The sequence below is a fragment of the Sciurus carolinensis genome, chromosome 2 (assembly GCF_902686445.1).
Source record: "Sciurus carolinensis chromosome 2, mSciCar1.2, whole genome shotgun sequence".
In the NCBI taxonomy this organism is placed as follows: domain Eukaryota; kingdom Metazoa; phylum Chordata; class Mammalia; order Rodentia; family Sciuridae; genus Sciurus; species Sciurus carolinensis.
In genome coordinates, this window is record NC_062214.1 from 64,050,578 (window position 1) to 64,070,991 (window position 20,414).

General features: G+C 39.5%; 1 long non-coding RNA gene across 8 annotated transcripts in view; it reads right to left on the bottom strand.

Annotated features, from left to right (window-relative positions):
* Nucleotides 1-555: 555 nt before the first annotated feature.
* Nucleotides 556-20,414, bottom strand: part of LOC124971000 (uncharacterized) — a 79,494-nt gene continuing 59,635 nt past the window's right edge. For 3 of the 8 annotated variants that reach the window (XR_007106265.1, XR_007106262.1, XR_007106255.1), the window contains 6 exons: nucleotides 15,697-15,796; nucleotides 7,863-7,988; nucleotides 7,324-7,512; nucleotides 5,185-5,877; nucleotides 4,743-4,964; nucleotides 556-1,843 (listed from right to left, as the gene is read on the bottom strand). This is a non-coding gene — a long non-coding RNA (uncharacterized LOC124971000). The remainder of the gene's footprint in view (nucleotides 1,844-4,742; nucleotides 4,965-5,184; nucleotides 5,878-7,323; nucleotides 7,513-7,862; nucleotides 7,989-15,696; nucleotides 15,797-20,414) is intronic. The other 5 variants (XR_007106263.1, XR_007106264.1, XR_007106256.1 and 2 more) reach the window with 5 other exon arrangements.

Here is a 20,414-nt window from a genome sequence, read left to right on the forward strand (position 1 = left end):
AAGTTCCATTTGATCTAGTGACCTAAAGGTGAATTGTAGGTTACACTTAATTACACTCGCCAGCCAAGAGTAAGTCAGTAGCAAACGTTCCCACTTCACTCTGAAATACTGAGAAACCCCTTAAGGGAGTCCACTGATTATACTATAGAGGTTTGTATGAACCAACTAGGGTAAATAATTAGACTGTATTTTTAATTAATATTGCAGTGCCTTCTAGCACAATGATATTTAAGATTTTGATGGGATTGGAGGTAAGTCGAGAAACTGTCTTACTCTTGACGAAGCCATAAAGAACAAAGAAAGTTTTGTGAGATTAACAAAAATACCATGAGATTTTGGCAATCTATATCAAAAGTTTCAAGTGTGTTTTAAGGAAGTTTTCAATTTAGCAAATGCTCTGTTTGCCAAAGTGAATATTGGTCTTTAATACCAAAAATAAATCCAGAGAAAATGAAAGGCAGGTACTGTGCATTTAGAGTTGGCACAACTGCAGAACTTTTTTTAATCATGTGAACTTTATGGGAATAATAACAATTAACGCAGATTTCATATTGGGCACCAATTCAATTTTTGTTTCATGAAACTTGATAAAAATATAGGCTCATGAAAAAAAGCCAGTTCAATTACACATGAACTTTTCATTATTTTTAACACGTTTTACCTATTTTTAATTGATGGAAGTGTTATGTATTTTCCCAACCGAAGAGTTTTTCACACTTCTTTAATTCAAACCAGCTTGATTTTTGCAATTCAAATAGGCAGATTATTATTTGGCTTAACTGGAAATCAAATAAAGTAATGGTAAAATTTATTAAATAGATCACAATGCATTCATTATTTCCCAAAGAAGTTTATTTTATACATTCAAAATGCAGTAATTTTTTTGTCTTAACCCTAACTAATCCTCACCACTCCCTGATAACAAAGATACCAATCATTTATAAATACTATTCTACAAACAATATTTTGCACATGAGAAACTGAAGCTTTAAAAAGTTCAGTCATTTGCCTTAGGTCACATAGCAAGGAAAAGGTTGAATTGTAACACAGGTATTCTGACCATTTGCAATATGTTCTATAAGTTTAAGATAATAAGCAAATTGAGCAAGGATTTTTGCCTTTTTATGTTTGTTTGTGTGTGTTTCTCTTTTCCTCATGTACCATTGCTATGGTAGGCACATGTTAATAGCTCAATGAGTAAGTTAATAAATCATTTATATTCACTTTCTATTAAACACAGCTCTCTGCAATCTGCACTTTTATACTTTTATGGTCAAGCAACACTTGATATTCATTATGATGACCTCTGAGAACTGGCAAGATGATAAAGTGTCACCTGAAGCATCATAGAAAAATAAAGTTATGTTCATGTATACCCTGCCCTATAGATTAGTATCTTCAGTTGTTGAATGGGAGTTGACCAGCTCTGACTATATGTCTTATAGACAGCTCAATTATAACATATCCCAAATGAAATTAAATTTCTCATCTACCGAACATTTCTCTTCACTGTCCAAGCTTCCTAACTAGAAGCTTCAGAGTCCCTTTTAAATCTTTTTTAACCATTCAACTTCCTTGGGATTGTAGAGTGTCCATTCTACCACTCACAACTCTGTCCAGTCCATCCTTTCTTGCCATCTTCACGGCCTTAATTCTAACTCTTGCTTTCTCTTCCCCAGAAGATTTTAATGTCCTCATTATAGGTTGCCTTTGGTCTCATCTGTCACCATTGGCAGTCTTCCTCCAGGTGCTCAAAGTTACCTTTCTGAAACTGAAATCATCCATGTTCTTAAAGAAGCCTCCACCCTAATGCAGCACTTTCCATCATGAGATTCATGGAACTCTGTGTGCACAGTGAAAAGGGAAAGACAAATAGGTTTAGGGCAAACTTTTGGAAATTTACAATGCAGAATAATATATGAAAGGTTCTGAGGAGGCCTACAGGGAAGATTCATTATAACTGGCCTATTCCAGTTTTCCCCACATTTTATTTAGCTTCAAAACCTTCTCCATTGAGCAATACCTTACTAAACCAATCATACCATGTTTATTGCTAGTTCCAAGGCAATAATGTGCTCTTGTTTTATCAAGTTAGACATTCAGTTTCTTCAAAATAGTGCATTTTCCCCAATTTCTCAATCTGAAGAATTCCTATGAAAATCCTTAAGACTCAGCTCCAAAGCTATCCAAAGCTTCCATCAAGTCACTCCTTGAGGCTCTTTCTGATTTTGAAGGCATTTGTTCCTCCACCAACCTTTCCTACAAGACCATTGTGCCCTCTCATCACTGTGTCTGGAGCACCTAGCACAATACACAGCAGATGCAGGTAGAAGCACGCAACAAATATTGATAGAGGGTTACTTCACTGTGTTCTAATTCAAAACCCCAGAAGCAGTTGTTGTTAATGCATATGTTTATAATATTTCTCCAGAGAGGTAGAAATGATTTTTTTTTTTAAAAACACACAACCTGTTCCCTCACTGTAACTGGAAAAAAAAAAAAAATTTCCAAACACAGATTGAATGAGCCCGTTTTTCATTACTATACCAAAATACCTGATGCAGCCTAGTTTATAAAGAAGATAAGTTTATTTTGGTTCATGGTTTGCAGGTGCAAGGTCAAGGGGCCTCTTCTGGTGATGGCCTTCTTGCTGGCAGAGTCCTGAGGTAGTGCAGGGCATCCCAAGAAGCATGTTTGTTCTGTGTGTCTTTCTGGTCTCTCTCCCTCTTCCTATAAAACCACCAGGACTGAAGCATAAGGGTTGCACCCTAGTGACTTTATCTAATCCCAATTGTGTTCCAAAAGTTCCACCTCTAAACAACACCCTCTTAATTCCTCACAATGGAGGGGGAATTATTTTAGTACATGAAATCCTGGGGAACACTGAAACCATATGCAAACCATAGCAGAGACATACATGTGTCCCTACTGTATTTCAAGAGACTGTGTTCATCTGACTGTTTTGATATTCCTCCTCATCCACAGCTTCTTGTGCACCTCAAGAATCTATCTCACTAGGAGAAGATGGTCTTCCTTCCCAAAATAAGAGACTTTTTGGTCCATTATCAGTGGAAAGCACTTGTGTGTGCCAGGCAGGGTTTTGGACACCATGCAACGGCCGTCTTTGTTCAGAAACTTAACGATGGTCCCAAGAGGTGTAGGAACTTCCTTACTATGGAATAGTAGAACCTGATCCACCGAGAAACAGTCTTTAACTACACAAACCTCCAAAGAATTTAATTTTCCAGGAGTTGCATGAAATATTTTTAACAGTAAGGCAGAACTGTAAATGGCTCTGCCATTTTCCAGCTGGGCAAGATATTTCACCTCTTCACACCTCCTTTTCCTTGTCTGTAGGATGAGGATAGATGAGGCAGCATTTGAAAACATTTAACACCTTGCTTGGCACATGACAGGCAATCAATAAAAGGATATTGCATGTGATTCTGCTTCCTCCCGAATTTCACAGTTTATAAAAATAAAAAGAGGCACCACTTACATAAAACTAATAACCAACTCAAAAATCTGTTACTAAGTATATTTTGGACAGATCTATTTGTCTCTGCCATTCTCTGCACTAAATTAAAATTAAAACGCCCGCTTTAAAAAAAAACCTCTCCTCATTCAGCAGAATAGCATTCAGAATTATGCAAATGAGTCATACATTTTAATGCTGACTGACTCGATTTACTGCCCAAAGTTTAGCAATTTGAGACCTCAATATCATTATGGTAAGATCTGGATAGGACACATGCACCCAGTGCACAGTTCCATCATAGGAGAGTTACAGATGCCATGGAGTCTAGCAGAATGCAGGCGTTTCTGTCCTAAGGTTGGGACCTTTCAAATTATCCTCCCTTATTTTGTAAGAAAGAAAAATGCAAGAGGCAATTTAAACAGGTCAGGCAGGGAATGATCCACATCTCCCTCTGGGAACTAGACCAAGTCCTACACAAAGAAGGCCTGGGCCACCGTGGGGTAAGGGCACCAGCTTGTACACACATGATTCCCTCTAGCATTGGAGTTAATGAGGCCATTGGTTCACTTCTTTGCCCTTCCAGAGATTGTCATGATCCATTTGCATGACGATTATGGAAAAAATTAAAACACTATTCCCAAAGATCAAGTTAATAAAGGCCTCTGAGACATCAAACTTCCTGAAGGAGAGGGGCATATTTTTCTTCAAAAAGGACGAAAACATTTGAGATATCGTTTAGTTCAATAAAGCAGTGGTGAATTCCTCCCTCCCTCCAACATTTTTTATTTGTAGTGTATTACATCTCAATTAAACCCTTGAGAACTTCTCTCCTTTAAGAGTCGATAATGAATTTATTGCAAATTCAAGAGGGAATAAAAAGAACAAGGGAGACTAAAAAATCAGGATGAAGCAGAGAAACAGGAATTTGTAGAATACACTTGTGGTTTCAAAGCTCTGTGCTCCTCCTTCTGCTCAGTGATGGATTCTATATTTTCTAGATTCAAACTGAGCATCATTTCTCCTTTGATACTTCAAGCCAGCCCAAGAGACAGATGCTGCAGCAAGTCACCTCCCTCTTTTAAAGGAACAAAGCTAATCTAGGCTCCCACTAAAGGCAGCTGCAATTTCTCCTCCAGTTCACACTTTATCCTTTTTTTTTTTTTTTTTCTTCTTCTTCTTCTTTTTTTTTTTTAACACACAAACAGATCCTGCATTCTCCATCTAGGGACACCTGTACTCCCTGCTTCCTAGAAAAAGCACTTACCCACTTTGGCAGTTGGTTTGGAGGAACAGATCTTGGAACAGTTTGCATCCCATCCCCCTTTCCCCTAGGTTGTCATGGTCAAATGCCCAGTCCATCAAGAGGGGGAAAGTCAAGCAAATGAATCTGCATTTTACAGATTTCTCTTCATGATTCTACCACAGAACAAAAGTCCAACACAGGAGATTGTATGGCTCCTTCATATATTAAGGATTTTACTTTCCTCTGGTAAAAAAAAAAAAATTAAAGAATAAGCAGAAAGAAGTTATACTCCATGTATGTATAAGATGTCAAAATACATTCTACTGTCACATATAACTAAAACGAACAAATAAATTAAAAAAAAAAGAATAGGCAGAAAGAAAAATAGTTAAATCAACCATATTCTATACCATAACTACTTTCCCTATTACTCTTTTCAGTTTCACTGTTTCATCTCTCTTACCTAATTTGGCGGAATCACACATGATGTAAAGAATAGAATGTCCTCTAGTTGTTTGTGCTGCCTTCGTTTCTCCATGTTTTCTCCCAACCATAGTCCAAAGGCCGACTGGTGTCTCCTCTTTTCACACACAAATAAAATAGAATAACCAAACCAAATGAAAATCCCTTAGTAGTTTATATCCAACACACAAAGAATGAAATGCTATATTCTTTTTTTTGTGTGTGATTGACTCAAAGGAAGAAAGCTTTTAAGAAGACCAAAAATACAGTGTGGGGATATTCCACACAGATTGTCCACTATGTTTCCAATGAGTAAAGTGACTTCTTTGAAATTAGAATGCCATCACGTGTGGCACAAGAGTGACTGTAATAAGTTACAGTCTGAAAACACTACTGAGAGTGGACATTGAGTTGTGCTCTGTGTTACATGCCAGCATAGTGAGGTCACCACAAACCAGTGTCTAGATCATGCCCAGCACCCAGGGCCCAGCTGAAGAACAGCTGCACAACACCCACCAAGTCACACCCTGGTGCTGGCTACACCCACCTGAAGGAAAGATAGCCTTTTTATAATCCATCTGTTCCAGGTAACAACTTTCTGCTAATCACATTTGACACAAGTCTGAGGGCACAGGGACATGCGGAGATTATAATGCAATGGAATATCAATTTAATGAAGGATGCTGTAAACAACCTGAAAAGCATTATTTTCAGAGAAAAGGCAAACAGGTGGTCATCACATCACCCTTTATAGTTTCTGTATCTAGTCAACTTTGGGGTAGCTTCTTTCTAAAGAGGACAATTCTTTTATCCCATCTCCATTTCTGCCTTCTTGATTTCAACAAGTATTATCATAGTTGTGCAATACTTAAACAACGGGGATTCTGAGAACTGCATTGTTAGTGGTTGTGTTATGTGAACACCATGGCAGGCACTCAAACAAACCTAGATGATCTATGTTGATCACTGCAGGTGACTTCTTGATGCAGTCAAGAGTAGAGGTGAATAATTTGCCAAAATACATTCTACTGTCAAGAACAAATAAAATTTTTAAATTTTTTAAAAAAGAGATGAGGTAAACATGAGAGGACTGAGGCTATTTCTGCCTAACACAGAAGACTGCTTATGGTAAACAATTTTTTCACTAAGTAAGAGTACACTCTAAAATAATAATAAAAAGTATAGTATAGTCAGTGCATAAACCAGGAACATAACAATTTCCTGTCAATATCAAGTATTATGTAGTATACTTAATTGTATGTAGTAAATTTTCATATGAAGAAATGCAGAAAGTTAATTTACACCAGCAGCACCACCATGTGAATCATGTGTTGTCCTATGACATTACTATGACTATCACATCATTAGGCCATAGAAATCTTTAAGCTCCTTCATAAATTCCTGAAACCAGTGTTTCACATATAGCCCATGACGGACCCATATATTACGCATTGCATTCTTGTGCTTGGCTCCCACAGTTGTTACAGGAGGTAAACAATACTGAAGGAACCATTGGAAATGCTGTGTGGGTGACACCCTCAGAGCAAATAGGTTCCTGTTCCTTCCCTTCTCATGCCTACTATGAGCCATGTGTTAAAACACTGTCGTGTTCAGCACCCTCCGCCCTACAAGGCAGGAGTACTAAGCCCCTTTTTCCAGTGAAGGAAAATGAGGCTCAGAGAAGTGACCACATCCAATTGTAAACTATCCAGCAGCAAAAAACTGACCCCAACATCTTTTGTCCTCCAGTGAAGAGAAGTTAGCAAGAGGAAAAAAAAAAAAAAAAAAAACAGGGCTAGAGCAGGAGCCCTGTGTTATTCTCCAGTGCCTAGTACAGTGCTTGGCCCATGGTGTACCCTCAAGAGATATTTGTTGAGCTGAAGTCAGGAAGGAAGGTTGGAAAACAAACACACCCTGAGGAACTCCAAGAGTTGCCTAGTGGAACTCTGCAGGAGGAGCGCTGTCTCTCAGGGTGGCCTTGCTGGCTTTGCCCTGGTTCCCATGCTGCTCTCTTGCCCTGGTTCCCCCTGTGCTCCCTCTCCTTAACTTTCCCACCAGCCTCTAGGGGTCAGAGGCTTCTGCTTCCAAGCCTCATGAATAAGCAAGAGTTCAGACTTCCTTCCAAAGTGCCCACTCTCACCTGCCCACCAGTCCTTCTTCAGGGTTCACTGCCAGACCTACATGAAGAGACGAGAAATCCCTGGAGGAAAGCTTCCCATCCATCTTCCTGGTGGTCTTTCATTTCTTTGCCAATAGGGTGATCTGCTTCACAACACACTTCGATGTATTTGACATCTGTCATAAAATGCAGGTCAGGCAGATCTGTCTTCTGTTAAAATAAGCCATTCTTCAGAGACACTTCCTATGCTGTTAGAGCCCCACCAGAAATAATTATTGACATATTGTCCACACATCTAGCCAACCCTCTTAATGGGAGCCATAAATTACCAGCCCTGGTGTCCCGGTCTTATCAGAGAAACAGGGTAACACTTAGAGAACAAGGAAGAGACACCACAATGTTAAAGCCGAAGGGGAAGGGTACTCTAGCTGAACTGACTTGTATCAAGCAAATACCTTCCTTTAACGTCTTTCCAAAGTTAATAACTGTAGCAATACACAGCTGTTTCTTTGTGAAGAGGCATGAATTTTCTCATAACACTGTACTAAGATGAGTCTTACCTTCACACAGTGGAGGAGAGGGGTTGATAGACATCCTCTGCACAGCAGCGACTCCTCTCTCAACTCAGCCGGCTTCACACAGGGGAGGATTCCTGAGCACCTGTGCCCTCCGTCCAGGCTCCAGGTCTGGGAGAGAAGCACCAAACACTTCTTATTCTTGCTGCTATCTTGAGAGGCACCCCCAGGAGAAGCAGAGGTCATTTTCCCCAAAAATTGCCAATTGGAAGACTTGTAGCAAGATTACTAAAAATAACTTCTGTACTTAAAGGTGTTGTGGTCCCTTGGGTCTCTGTGGTTCAAGTACGTGTGACAAACTACAATGCTTCGTCCTTGTATAGAGAACAAAGTTTTATGAAGCTAACTCTTTTTATTGATCTGAAGAAATGGGCTAACTTTTATAAAGAAAAGTGTTTTTGAAACACATGTGCTGGCGTAGGTATATTTTTGTTGGGATAAATTATAAGGACTCCTTTCTGAAGATGTTTGAAAATATTTCTATAGAAGTGACATATTAACAGTTAAGATGTAACATGCTAAGCAAAACACACTAGCTAAAAAAATGTTTTACTTAGGCAAAAGAAAAACTAGTTGGGACAGATGAAGCTGGGAATATTTTCCAGATTCGGGGTCAGTCTATCCACAAGAGCAGTCCAAGGAGCTATTTGGTGAGGTCTGATTCGAGAGACACACATGCATAACAAGGAGATACAGAGAGTAAGGACCAGAGACACCCTTTATTGGGATTACCAGAGCAAATCAAGAATACCCAGAGATCATTGGTAAGAAACAGCTGACCTGAGAATGTAGTTTCCTAAACTGGACTTTTAAGAACACAGATTTGTGCAGACAGGGTAGAAGCCCCCCAAGGTCAAATGGCAGTCACTAGAAAATAATATTTCTAGTTATAAAATTCTTTCGAGATTCTTCTTTTCACCCCAAATGAGAGTGGGTGCCAAATATTTTTGTTTGCCTGTGCATAACATGCTGACTTCATGCTTAAATGAGAAATGAACCGTCTTTGTTCAAACCAGGATAAATCGTTGAAAGAAATATCAGTGTTTAAGTGTGTTATTCAGGACTGGGAAATCGTCTATCATTTGGACTTTGAGTTGCAACATTCTAAAGGAGAAACTTATTCTTTGCAGTTATGCTGTTGAACTGGGAATAAGATGGCTGTTGAAAGAGATGCTTTAGCAGTATCTGGATGAGAGATTAACTCCATGAGAGGCAGAGGAAATCGCCTATTTCCTCTTGTCCAACCCACTCAACTCAAACCACCCAAAACTGTCAGTGGATTTGAAATGAGAGGAAGCAGCTAATTTCATGACCAATAACAACATTGCTGGTTAAGGATGTTAAGATAAGGATAATTTAACTCATGTTTCTAACTATGAGCAGATCAGTGGTGGTAATCAAAAAAGCACCAGCAATGACAATCAGCTTGAAATGTTCAATCTTGAATGTTACAGACCATGAACTTCCAAAGTGAAGAGTAGTTGCTCTTCTGTCAAGTGGGCATCTATGTCACCATGAAGTTGGAGTTGTGCTTCTTTACTAAAGTTTGAGCTAGACACACACAGCTGTTCTAACCAAGTCTTCCCAGCCTTCTAAGAGATGAAAGCCCATCTATTTCAGAATTCAGTTAAAGGACTGTCATCCATTAGTTGGTGATGTGTGGCAGCACAATGGCATCTCCCCCTTAAATGTCTCTACACCTCAGGTCACCAGCAGGTGGCCTGAGCTCGGCAGAAGCTGCTTCACATGGGCTCCCTTTCCCTTTCATGTGTGAAGTACCTCAACAGGATGACCACTTTGAGTTCTATGCCAGTCATAATGGAAGTCATGCCAGGAAGGTTGTTCATTTTGCACTAGAAGCCATTAGGTGATTGACATACTGTAGAACATTAAGCACTTTTCACATCAAGGCTCTGGCATGTTGCTTACTTTGGGAACTAGGCAGGGGGCACTTCTTCCACTGAACATCATCTACATATAGCTGATGTGCTGTGGAAGATTTTGCCCACCTTCCTGCTAGATTTTGACACGTTCCTGATGCCCACATTTGGTGGGAATGCGTCATTCCTTTCATCTGACTGGATATGAGATAACGTATTGTTTCCTCTTGAGATATGGCTCACCTCCACTGCACAAGCAAAGAACTGAGTTCTGATCCTAGGGATCAATCTGGTATTTGCTACCCCATGCAAAGGAGCAAAACAATCCCCTATCCACAAATGGTGACTTCTCTTGCTTCCTTGGTTTTGCTTCCCAAAGGCAGTTTGTGAAACTTTGGCATGCCTCTGGGGCATATTCAGTTTTGCTGTTTCTCTCGGTTTCATCCTATTCAGCACAAAGAGGGAATGACACGTGTTCAGGTTTAATGCTAACAAAGTATTTCCCCTTGACTTGCTGATATTTAAATACTCTAAGTCCCCACACTTCCACAGGGTTGTCTTCATCTGCTTAAGACTGCATCCTGTGCCTGTAGGTGGGGAATGACTGGATACTATTACTCCGATAGCTGATGATAATATTTCTACATCCATGGTTAAGCTTCTTAAGTTTCTTCTTCACTTTAGGAGCATTTAGCATATCGTTTTCTGAGAACCATCTTCAATGTGCCTTAGGTAAAGTAAGATTCGATACCGTGTTCAGGGAGATTATCTAGAAACTAAGCTGCCAAGGAAATATCTCAGCCTCGCTCAGCCAGTTGCTCCATAAATGCACCTTTATAAACCTCTCAGGGGTAAACTGGGTCACTTGATGTTGTTTCAGAACATCTGGAAAAGAGTCATTGGGATGGGGAGGGCTGTTAAAGCTCTTTGTGCTAATACTCAGGGGATGTAATGAAAACATGGCTGTGACACATACCAAATGACTTTAAAGCATCCACTTGTTTGTAAGTACCCAAACTACTCATTATCTGCTTTTACTTCAAATAAGAGGGGTTTGGCAGGGATGCTGGGTTCAGGTATGTTATTGCTCTCACATAGGCTTCCAATTTTTTTTTTTCCTGGCAATTTTTGGCAATTGGGAAGCTAACTGAATATCCATTCTTCAATGCTCCATAAGGACAGTTTGGGAAGACCAAATGCAAGCAGAGGGGCAGGGAGTAGAGTAGAAGGTCCAGGGGCTGGAGAGAAGGGGACACTGAGAGGTATCAGCCAAAGTGCACAGATTTTCAGTTACACATGATCAATAAGTTTTGGAGGCTGATAATACACCTCAACAAAATGAGCTGGTGGGGTGCAGGAGAACCCAAGTAGAGGACTGAGCTACTGAGAATGAGAACCTCTAAAGGCTCAGCAAGGACCCACACAAGACATGACATCCTCTATCTTTAGCTATTTCCAGATCAGCTAGCAAACAGGACATGTATTAAAAGCAGCAAGAGTGAATGGATGGCCCTTCCTGAGCTACTGACTTCCTTGGCTGCAATTCTTTTTATGGGTGGAGATTCAGACTTCAGGTGTAAAAAGTCCTGCCTTAAGTGGTTTGAATTCCACGCTGAAGAACTTCTTAAGTGATTGACAAATGGGTTTTATGGTTCTCACTTCCCTTAAAATATTAATTAAGAAAACGAACAGGAGCTTTTCCTTAACAGGCATTTGGCGAGTTAAACTGACTGATCGTCAATGCTAGCCGAGTCGCACTTTCCCTCTTGATTAGCGCGGGTTTCCTTCAAATCAAGACAATATGCTTACAGTGATGAGCCCTATTGGTCATCTATCTTGCTTTTGTGATCTGGCTCTCATCAGCTGAAATGAAGCCATTTCTTCTGCCTGGGGCTGATTAAACATAGAGTAAACCCGGTTCTCTAAAGAGACTCTAATGATTCTCCACAGAGCACGTGTCAGCCCGGCACCTGCAGACTCTGGCTTCTCAGTTTCCATCATAAAATGAAGCATCTGTTTCAGGGAGGTGATATCTTTTTCTCATCCAGTGTACCACTTTGGTTAGAGTGGACGTGGCTGACACAAGGCTGCTGTGCCACAGGTGACGAATGGCCCCAGGGAAGTTTTGTTCTCATTGGAGTGAAAGGGGCATGCCTTTGGACAGAATCCTATGACTTTGGTAAATGCCTTCTTGTATCCCATTACACGATCTTCTTTTAACAAACTAACATAAGGAAATATAATGGGGACTCTTTGAAATAAGGCAATTCTTTATTCGTCAACTTGTGTCTTAGTTTATTCATTCAGTGATTATTTAGAGTGCCAGTTATTTATGCCCCAAGTCAGAAACTGTGGATGGGATATGGCTATGGCAGACACAGTCCCTGCCCTTCTTGAGGTTACATGCTGGTGATAGAGACAGATGTTAAACAATTAATGTGAAGTAAATACATAATTACCACTGGGAGGAGTTTCCTGAATGGGAAGGCACTCTGGGAAAATGTAAGATGGAGGTCTGACATTTGGGGATTACAAGGATGACTCCCTGGGGCACTGAAATTTATGCGGAGATGACATAGATTAGAGAATCAATACAAGGGTGAAATGGTATTTTTGAGCCAAAGAAACATGTTCAAAGGCCCTGGGGCTGAAGGGTGACATTTGGTCTGTGTGAAGAATGAAAGGGAAAGGGGTTGAGATGGGGCTGGTGATGTGGGGAGATCAGTTCAGGCAGGGCCTCTGGGCTAGTTTCATCCCACAAGCATGGTAGGCACAGGCAGGTGGTTCATAAGAATGAAAGTGAAAGCACTGTTACTACTAAGGAGTTTTCCAACCATTTATTGAGTAGGAGGCAATTAGCAATTTTATTATACTACACAAACTTTTGTGATTTGAGATATCCAATCATTCTAACATTCCTTCAAGGTAGATAGGTACAGTCCCAGTTTGTAGGTGAGGAAACTGGAGCTGGGGAGAGAAAGCAATGGGTCATGCTCACTCAGCAGCTAGCTTGGGACCATGTCTCCAGCCAAGGTCAGATCAGCCCCACACCCATGCTCTTCCTTCTGCATCCTGCCACCTGCCCAAATATGGACCACATCATCCACTGCTGAATGTTTGTGACATTTATGCAACATTGTACTTTTTGCAATTGTTTGACACTCCAGGAAAGTTTCCAGTGCATTAACGGATAATGTTAAAGTGATAATAGCTCTGTGTATATCATTATAGAATTGGAGAGAGTTGATCACACTTACCTTGTCCCTTACAAAGGAATTCTGGCAAGAAGGTCTGAAAGAGTCCCACGCAGAAACTCACTGCCTGAGTATAGAATTAGCTTAACCTGTGTATAAACCCCAGTTTGTCTAGTACTGATTCTGTGATCTACAGCAAGCTGGGCATGAATGCTAAGACTCAGCTTTGTCCCAGTAAAATGAGCACGTTAGCATCTGCTTCAGTGGGTGGTCTGTAGATTAAGTTATATAAACCAGGTTTCCAGTTTCCTGACACACTCAATACCCACTAACCAGTGCGGTCATCTCCACCTCCTTTGCTATGGTTATCTTCTGCAGTATCAGTCTCATCGCCACTAACTAAGCTGCCAGACTAGTGGGACATGGAACATTCCATCTCTTTCTCCCAGTATGTTCTTTTGAGTCAATTGCAAGGGTGTTGCTCATTTTCCTACTCTCACATTATTGAAAGGAATGTGGACTAATCCCTGGCAGGTAGCTGAACACTAAGTCTGCCTAATAACATTGCATAGCAATTAAGTTGGAGAACGTTTGAAAATGGTGCAAAGGAATTCCAAGAGTTAAATAGCTATACAAAAGGAGATACTTGATGGAGACGACCGGGTATGGGGCATTTAAAATGGACCCCCTCATCTTTAAGTAAATGACTCTGCCAAATTGGACTTCATTTTGCTTTAAAAGCTGTTTTTTTTTTTTTTGGGGGGGGGTTGTTTTGTTTTGTTTTTTCTCTCATGGATGTATTTTAGACTTTAAAAAACTAAGCCAAGCCCAAAAAAGGCCAAATGGTTTCCCTGATAAGTGGAGAATGATATATGATGGGGTTGGGGGGTGGGGAATGAGAGAATAATGGGGGAACTTTAGAATATGTAGAAGGAAATGGGGAGGGTATGAAAAATGGTGGAATGAGACAGACATCATTATCCTACGTACATGTATGATTACACGAATGGTATGAATCTACATTGTGCGCAACCATAGAAACGAAATTATGTACCCCATTTGTGTACAATGAATCAAAATGCAGTCTGTAAAAAATTAAAAGCTAAATAAAAACAATAATAAAAAAACTATTTGAGGCATAAAACAAATCCCTTTTTTCCCTTCTTTTTTTATAGTAGTGGAGATTGAACCCAAGGGTGCTCTACCTTCTGAACTCCTTTTATTTTTCTTTATGAGACAGGTTCTCACTAAGTTACCCAGGCTGGCCTTGAACTTGCCATCCTCTAGCCCTGGCATCCCAAGAAGTTGGATCACTTTTAAACATGATCAAAAAGTTCACATACTAGTATTATACTAATATAATATAGATGATCATATATTTGATGCAAGTTATGTCCCCAAAAAGGATACAAAATATCTGAATTAAGGAAGGTACCAGTGTAAGACCTTCCTTTGGTGGGTATCTAGATTTCATCACAGTACCCGCTACACCCCTCTTCAAGGTTGCTTTCACAATATTTCAGAACTACCAAGTCCAGAATCTCTCTGTAAAAGCACAAAGAAGTTTGAGCAATCTAAGGTAACCAGAAAGTTCCAGAAGGTTTAACCCTCTGAAAAAGGTATTTTTGATCCACAGGACCATTCTTTCAACACACTAATGCTACGGTCATTCCTCTCCTTCTGATCTGCCCTCATTCCTCAAGGGCTGGGATTGTGCCTATCTCAGTTTCCACCCTCTTCCCAGTGTCTGCACAATCACTTGGCATGTAGTATGTGCACAACAAAATGCTTCTTGAATCAGATGAGAGGGTATCAGTACACAGCACAATGCCAAGGACAAGCCAAACCATTACAGTGTCCATCCCAGAATATGTGCAAGACTTGAGGTGAATGTTAAGTTTCCCACTGTGACTCCTGGAGACAGGAAAGTTTTGTTATGAGTTGTCAGACAAAGATAGCATGTGTCCAGTGAGTCAAGTTTGTTATAGCTGGTCCCTTTTCAATACAACGCCCCACCTATCAGAGAGAGAATTCTGTCTACGATGCCCTGGATCAGGTCAAAGTTAGGCAAAGATGGTCCACCAACTTTAGGGCTGAACCAGGGTAAAAATTGAAACATGCTGTAGGCACCCTGACATCCACTGCTGTCCATCTGGAAACCTCATTGTCAGTCCCACTGAGGTTTGCTCTCTGTTGTCTTCAGTGAAGTTTGATACACCCTCTGGTCCCAGAAGCAAGGTACCCGCGGTGATGGAGAAGTCCTGTGCTCTGTGGGAAGACTTCTATCCAGTGTCGCTTACCTGACCCATGAATTCAAACATACCGTCTGTCAGCAGCACTTCACCCTGCCAGACTTACAGGGTGACAACGCTGCTTCCTCTCAACATAAAGTGTCCAGCTGCGGGATGCAGGAAACGGATGGGGTGAAAGATGAAGAGGGAATTGTAAATCGCTCATTCTCTTTGAGGCTCAGATTCAGCATCTGTACGACAATGACTAAAACCTACCCAATCCACCCAAGCAGTTAATTATACAGACTGTGGGTCTCTGACAGACATTTCAGGAATCTAAGGCTGATGTGATTATAAGCTGGTGCTTTCTTTCTTGACAACCTTCCTCTAGGTGTTACAGGGTTAGCAAAAACAGCAGTGCCACTTAGCCCTGCCCTTTAAGGAGCTTACAGTCTTAAAGCACGTCAAACCATGGTGAGTGGGAAACATAAACAGTCACATGGAAAGTACATACCTTCATGCTGCATGACTAGATGGATGGATGGATAAATGGATAAAAAAGAGAGACACACACACACAGTTGTCCCATTGCCAAACATCTTTGTAAAGGAATCCTATAGAGAACACAGTAAAACACCTAATAAATGATTTTTGTTTGATCGATCTTGAATACCCTCAGACCATATTATTCAAAACATTGTATAAAGTTCTACATCTTGAGAAGACAGGAATAAAGAATATATAAACAGGGTCCTTTTATGTGATACTCTATAAACTCAGAATCAGACATTATTAACATGAATCAGAAAGATGTCTTGGGTTTCATACACACCACCTACTTCCTGTACAGGACTGTATCTAAGAGGTCCACAGGATCAAAGGATGGATGGACAGCAGGTTTATATCTCTAACACAGGTAAAATGTGTGTTCACAAAAAGTTTTGTGCTTTTTCCCCTTATCAAAAAAACAGGCATACTTGGTATTTTGCCAAAAACACTTAAAGTGGATTATATCTACATTTGACTTTGGAGTAAGTGCAAAGACAAAATCTCTGAAATTTTTAAACAAAAGTATCTTTCTTACTTCAGAGTTCAAGGTAAAAACTACTTTCACTGACTCTTAGACATAGTGGATCTTGAATGCTATAGGGACATAAAATATATTTATTGTTGCTGGAGCTCAAAATTTCCATCCTATTCCACTTGAACGCTGATTTTGAGTTTGCAGAAATAGCATCAGCCACATCGCCAAAGAGATCCTATAACCTTAACACAAAGTAAATATGAACAGAGAAAAGAAACGTAACCTTTTTAAAGTTCTCTGCATGCAAATATCATGCAGAAGTCACTGACTACTGAATTCTCCCACGCTTCTCAATATCAGAACCATTCCCCAAAACCATCATGGCAAGCTTATGTTGGTCTTTCACAGACTTTCTTAAATTCCTCTTCACTTTGTGTGATGGTTTCTCTATCTACACTATCATGTATAGGTAATAAATTTCTTAAGAATTCCATACAGTCAGAAACACAAAAAAGCTTACAAAAAAACTTCTGGATCTATTTAACCTATTGAGACCCAAACATCACTGTAAGCTTAAGTCACCATCCAAAGTGATCCATTAAAATGAAATATAGGACGAGTTATGAAGCAATGTGCTCAGACTTAGGGGTTACAAACCATGCCCTGCTACCCTGCTACCCTCAAAACATTTATTTGCAAGAGTTTATGTCAACATTGTCGTGGGCTTGGCCTGAAAAAGGACTGTGGAGCAGCACAGGCTTCCATGAACACGTGCGGCCAGGTGGATGGCAGAGGATGCTGTGGTTCTCCCCAGCAGTGCCAAAAAATCAGTCTGAAGCTCTATGAAGACAGTAACTGCAGGATGTTCCTCCTGGAGGCTGTTTGGATGAAAGCCATTGTGAGCCTCGAGTCCACATTTGAGCAACTATAGGCAGAAGTGATGAAGTGGGACACACAGACAAAGGGACCTGCCCCACACACTCCACCACAGACCTCACATGGGAACAATGGTGGAGAACAGTGGAACCCACATAGAGCAACGGCAGGGACCAGAGCAAGCACTGGAGAACCTGCTGCTGTCCACGGGAGACTCTTCAGACTTGTTTATGCTAGTTTGATTTCAGGTGTCCCACAGCTAAGTGAGACTTAGGAATATCAAGAAGCTTTCTCTGTATAGAGTATTGGACTGAATGTGGAGCACCCACCTGAACTCTATGGATAATGTTTGGTGTCTGAATTTAATTTGAGCATCGATTCTGGAATGCTGGCAGTTAGACACCTGAAATGTTCACTTGATAATGTGATGCTCACTTTCCCTGTGCCTCCTTTCTTTGAAGAGATTCGCCACCAAAACTAACACTCCTCTTCTGCCTACTACCATTCTGTACTGTATTTTAATGCAACTTCTAAGGGCATTCATTTGTTTAGTGCAATTGTTTAAGCATTAGGAGAATTTGGTTTCACTTTTTTAAATGCATTCAATATTCATAAAACCAAAAAATTGTGATTCATCTTTGTATAATGATTGATGTCAATGTCCTTAATTAGAAGTCGATATGTAAGTCTAGAATTTGTCATTTGCCTTAAAGAACGTAAAACTAAGCACACTTCATAAATCAAAGGATCTAGGAGAGAAATAGATCAGTCAATCAATTATACAAGATGAGAAACACTTCTTGATTTCTTTTTTTAAGTTGCAACCAGAAGTCACTTAGGAATAGTAACCTAAAGAAAAGAGAAAATTTTGGAAATACTTCTTCCAACTTCTATCAGTAGATCTGACAAAGAAGAAATATTCTAAATATGCTTTTAGTTTGTTTTTGTTTTGTTATGCAAGAAATTATTAAAATTTACACCTGCAAAATTAAATTTGGGTTTCCTTTTTCATCATCCTTGTTCCATTACCCATTAATAAAGAAGGTATATTTTCATGTGTTGTATAAAATGACAACCAGATCCAAAATTAAAGGATACATTGCCAGCAAACTTTTTTAAATTAGTAAATCCAGTATTTGCCTTATTTTAAAAATTTATGCAAGAAAAAAGGTGTAGCCTCCCCTTAAAATTACTGATGATCTTAATTGTTGATTCAAAAGTATTTTCTCATGTGGGAAAAAAGGAAAGAAAGAAAGAAAATCTTACTTTGGGTGCATATTTTAGCATCGTGAAAGTATGCCTTTGCAAAAAAAAAAAAAATCCATGAAGAAAACCTTTAGATGTGTCCAGTTCAACAATCTGTTTATGTTAGTAACATGAAACACACAAAGTCTTCCAGGAGGTCCAACTTTAAAAGTGTTCAAATGACCGATGACATAAAAAATTAATTTGCTTCAGACTTTTCTTTTTGATATCTAGTGATAAGTTATGGAAGAGAAAGAAATTCTTGTCAAAATAACATTTCATCTCCCATGATCAGGTCTGTTTACAAGTATAGCAGCTGTAACCAAAGTTTTAAGTATTTATACCCCCAATCTTGATTAAAGACATTCAAGACCAGACCACACTTGACTGAAAAAATATTTTTCAGTCAAACATGGTGGCACATGCCTGTAATCCCAGCAACTTGGGAGACTGAGGTAGAAGGATTGCAAGTTTGAGGCTAGCGTCAGCAACTTAATGAGACCCTGTCTTAAAATTTTAAAAATTTTAAAAGAGTTAAGAATTAAGATTAAAAGAGTTAAGATTAAGTGCCCTTGGGTTCACTCCCCATTATCCCCAATATATATATATATTGTTTTGTTTTGTTTTGTTTTGTTTTGTTTTGTTTTTTTAAATCTTCTACAGAAACAAATGTGACTGTTTCCCAGTCACTCAGATGTGATACTGGCTGGATTCAGCAGATGTTGTCCAATATCATGTAAGCCTTTGGAAAAATAACTGCTCTTGTTAACTTTCAAGTAGCCAAAATGTGAAATGAATATTGTGTGGCATGGTAGAATCACTAATTGGATGATGCATGTAAATGTAAAAGTACTATGTAAATGGTAAATAAAGCACCATGTGCATGCAAGTTATTCAAACTACTGGTGAAGTTTCCTTCATGATAATGATAATAATGGCAATAATACCAGCAAAAATAATAGCAATAGCTCTTATTTACTGAGCAATTTTACTGTCTGCCAGCCACTATTCTAGGCACCTTACATGTATTTGCTTATTACTTCCAACAGATCAAAATAGATACTGTTATGTCTACTTTACAGATAAAAGCCGAAAGCACAGAAAAACTATGCAAATTTCCCCAAGTCACACAGAACATAAGACAGTGCCATTACATTTTTTTTCTTTTGGCAGTACTGGGGATTGAACCCAGTGCCTCATGTGTGTAAAGGAAGCACTATACCTCTGAGCCACATCCCCAGTTTTAGCTCAGGCGATTAAAGTTCTTTATACCCTCATGCAAATGTACTCACAAATGAAAGTGTTGGCATAGAATTCATGAATTTCCTTCTCATTGCAGCATATGATCCAGATGCTTCAACATATGGTCAAGTTACTATTTAGTTATTGAAGTGAAAGCACATGTACACACACACGTGTACACACACATACTCTCATACAAACTTATTCAGATACCCAATGATATAGCAAGTATCCTTGAACTAACACATAGAATCGATCTCTTCATTTGAAATAGTTCAAATGAATCATAAGATTTTGCTAGACAAGAGCTCATTCTGCCAGAAAGTAAGCTGGTACTAAATATTTGATAAATGAGTGCATGTTCCCCAGTGTGGTAATATTTGGCATCTTTGTTTTGCAAATTACTAAGAAATCTTTGGTTTGTGAGTGCCAAAAAGGCAACTCACTCTTGCTAACACCAAAAGGAAAAATAGATTAGCTCCCTTAAGGAAAGAGTCTAGAGAGTTTGGGTTTCAGGCATGGCTGGATACAAGCAGTTGGGTGGTCTTCTTGTCTATCTCACTATATTGTTCCTGCTCCCTGCTCCTCTGCTTTTTCTCTTCAATGACTTCCTGCTTTTTCAGGCTCCCTTCACCTGTAGCCATTGGATTATATGTGACTATTCTAAAAATGAGAACAATTTTTTTCTTTCTATCCCCAACCAGCATCTTCTAGAAGTCTTCGATTGTCATAGCCTGGATCATGTACACATCTCTGAAACCATCACAGGCTTCTGATGAATTAGGCATTTGATGAACCAACCAATAAGTAGGAAAAGGTAGAATGGAAGAAAATCATGGAAGAAG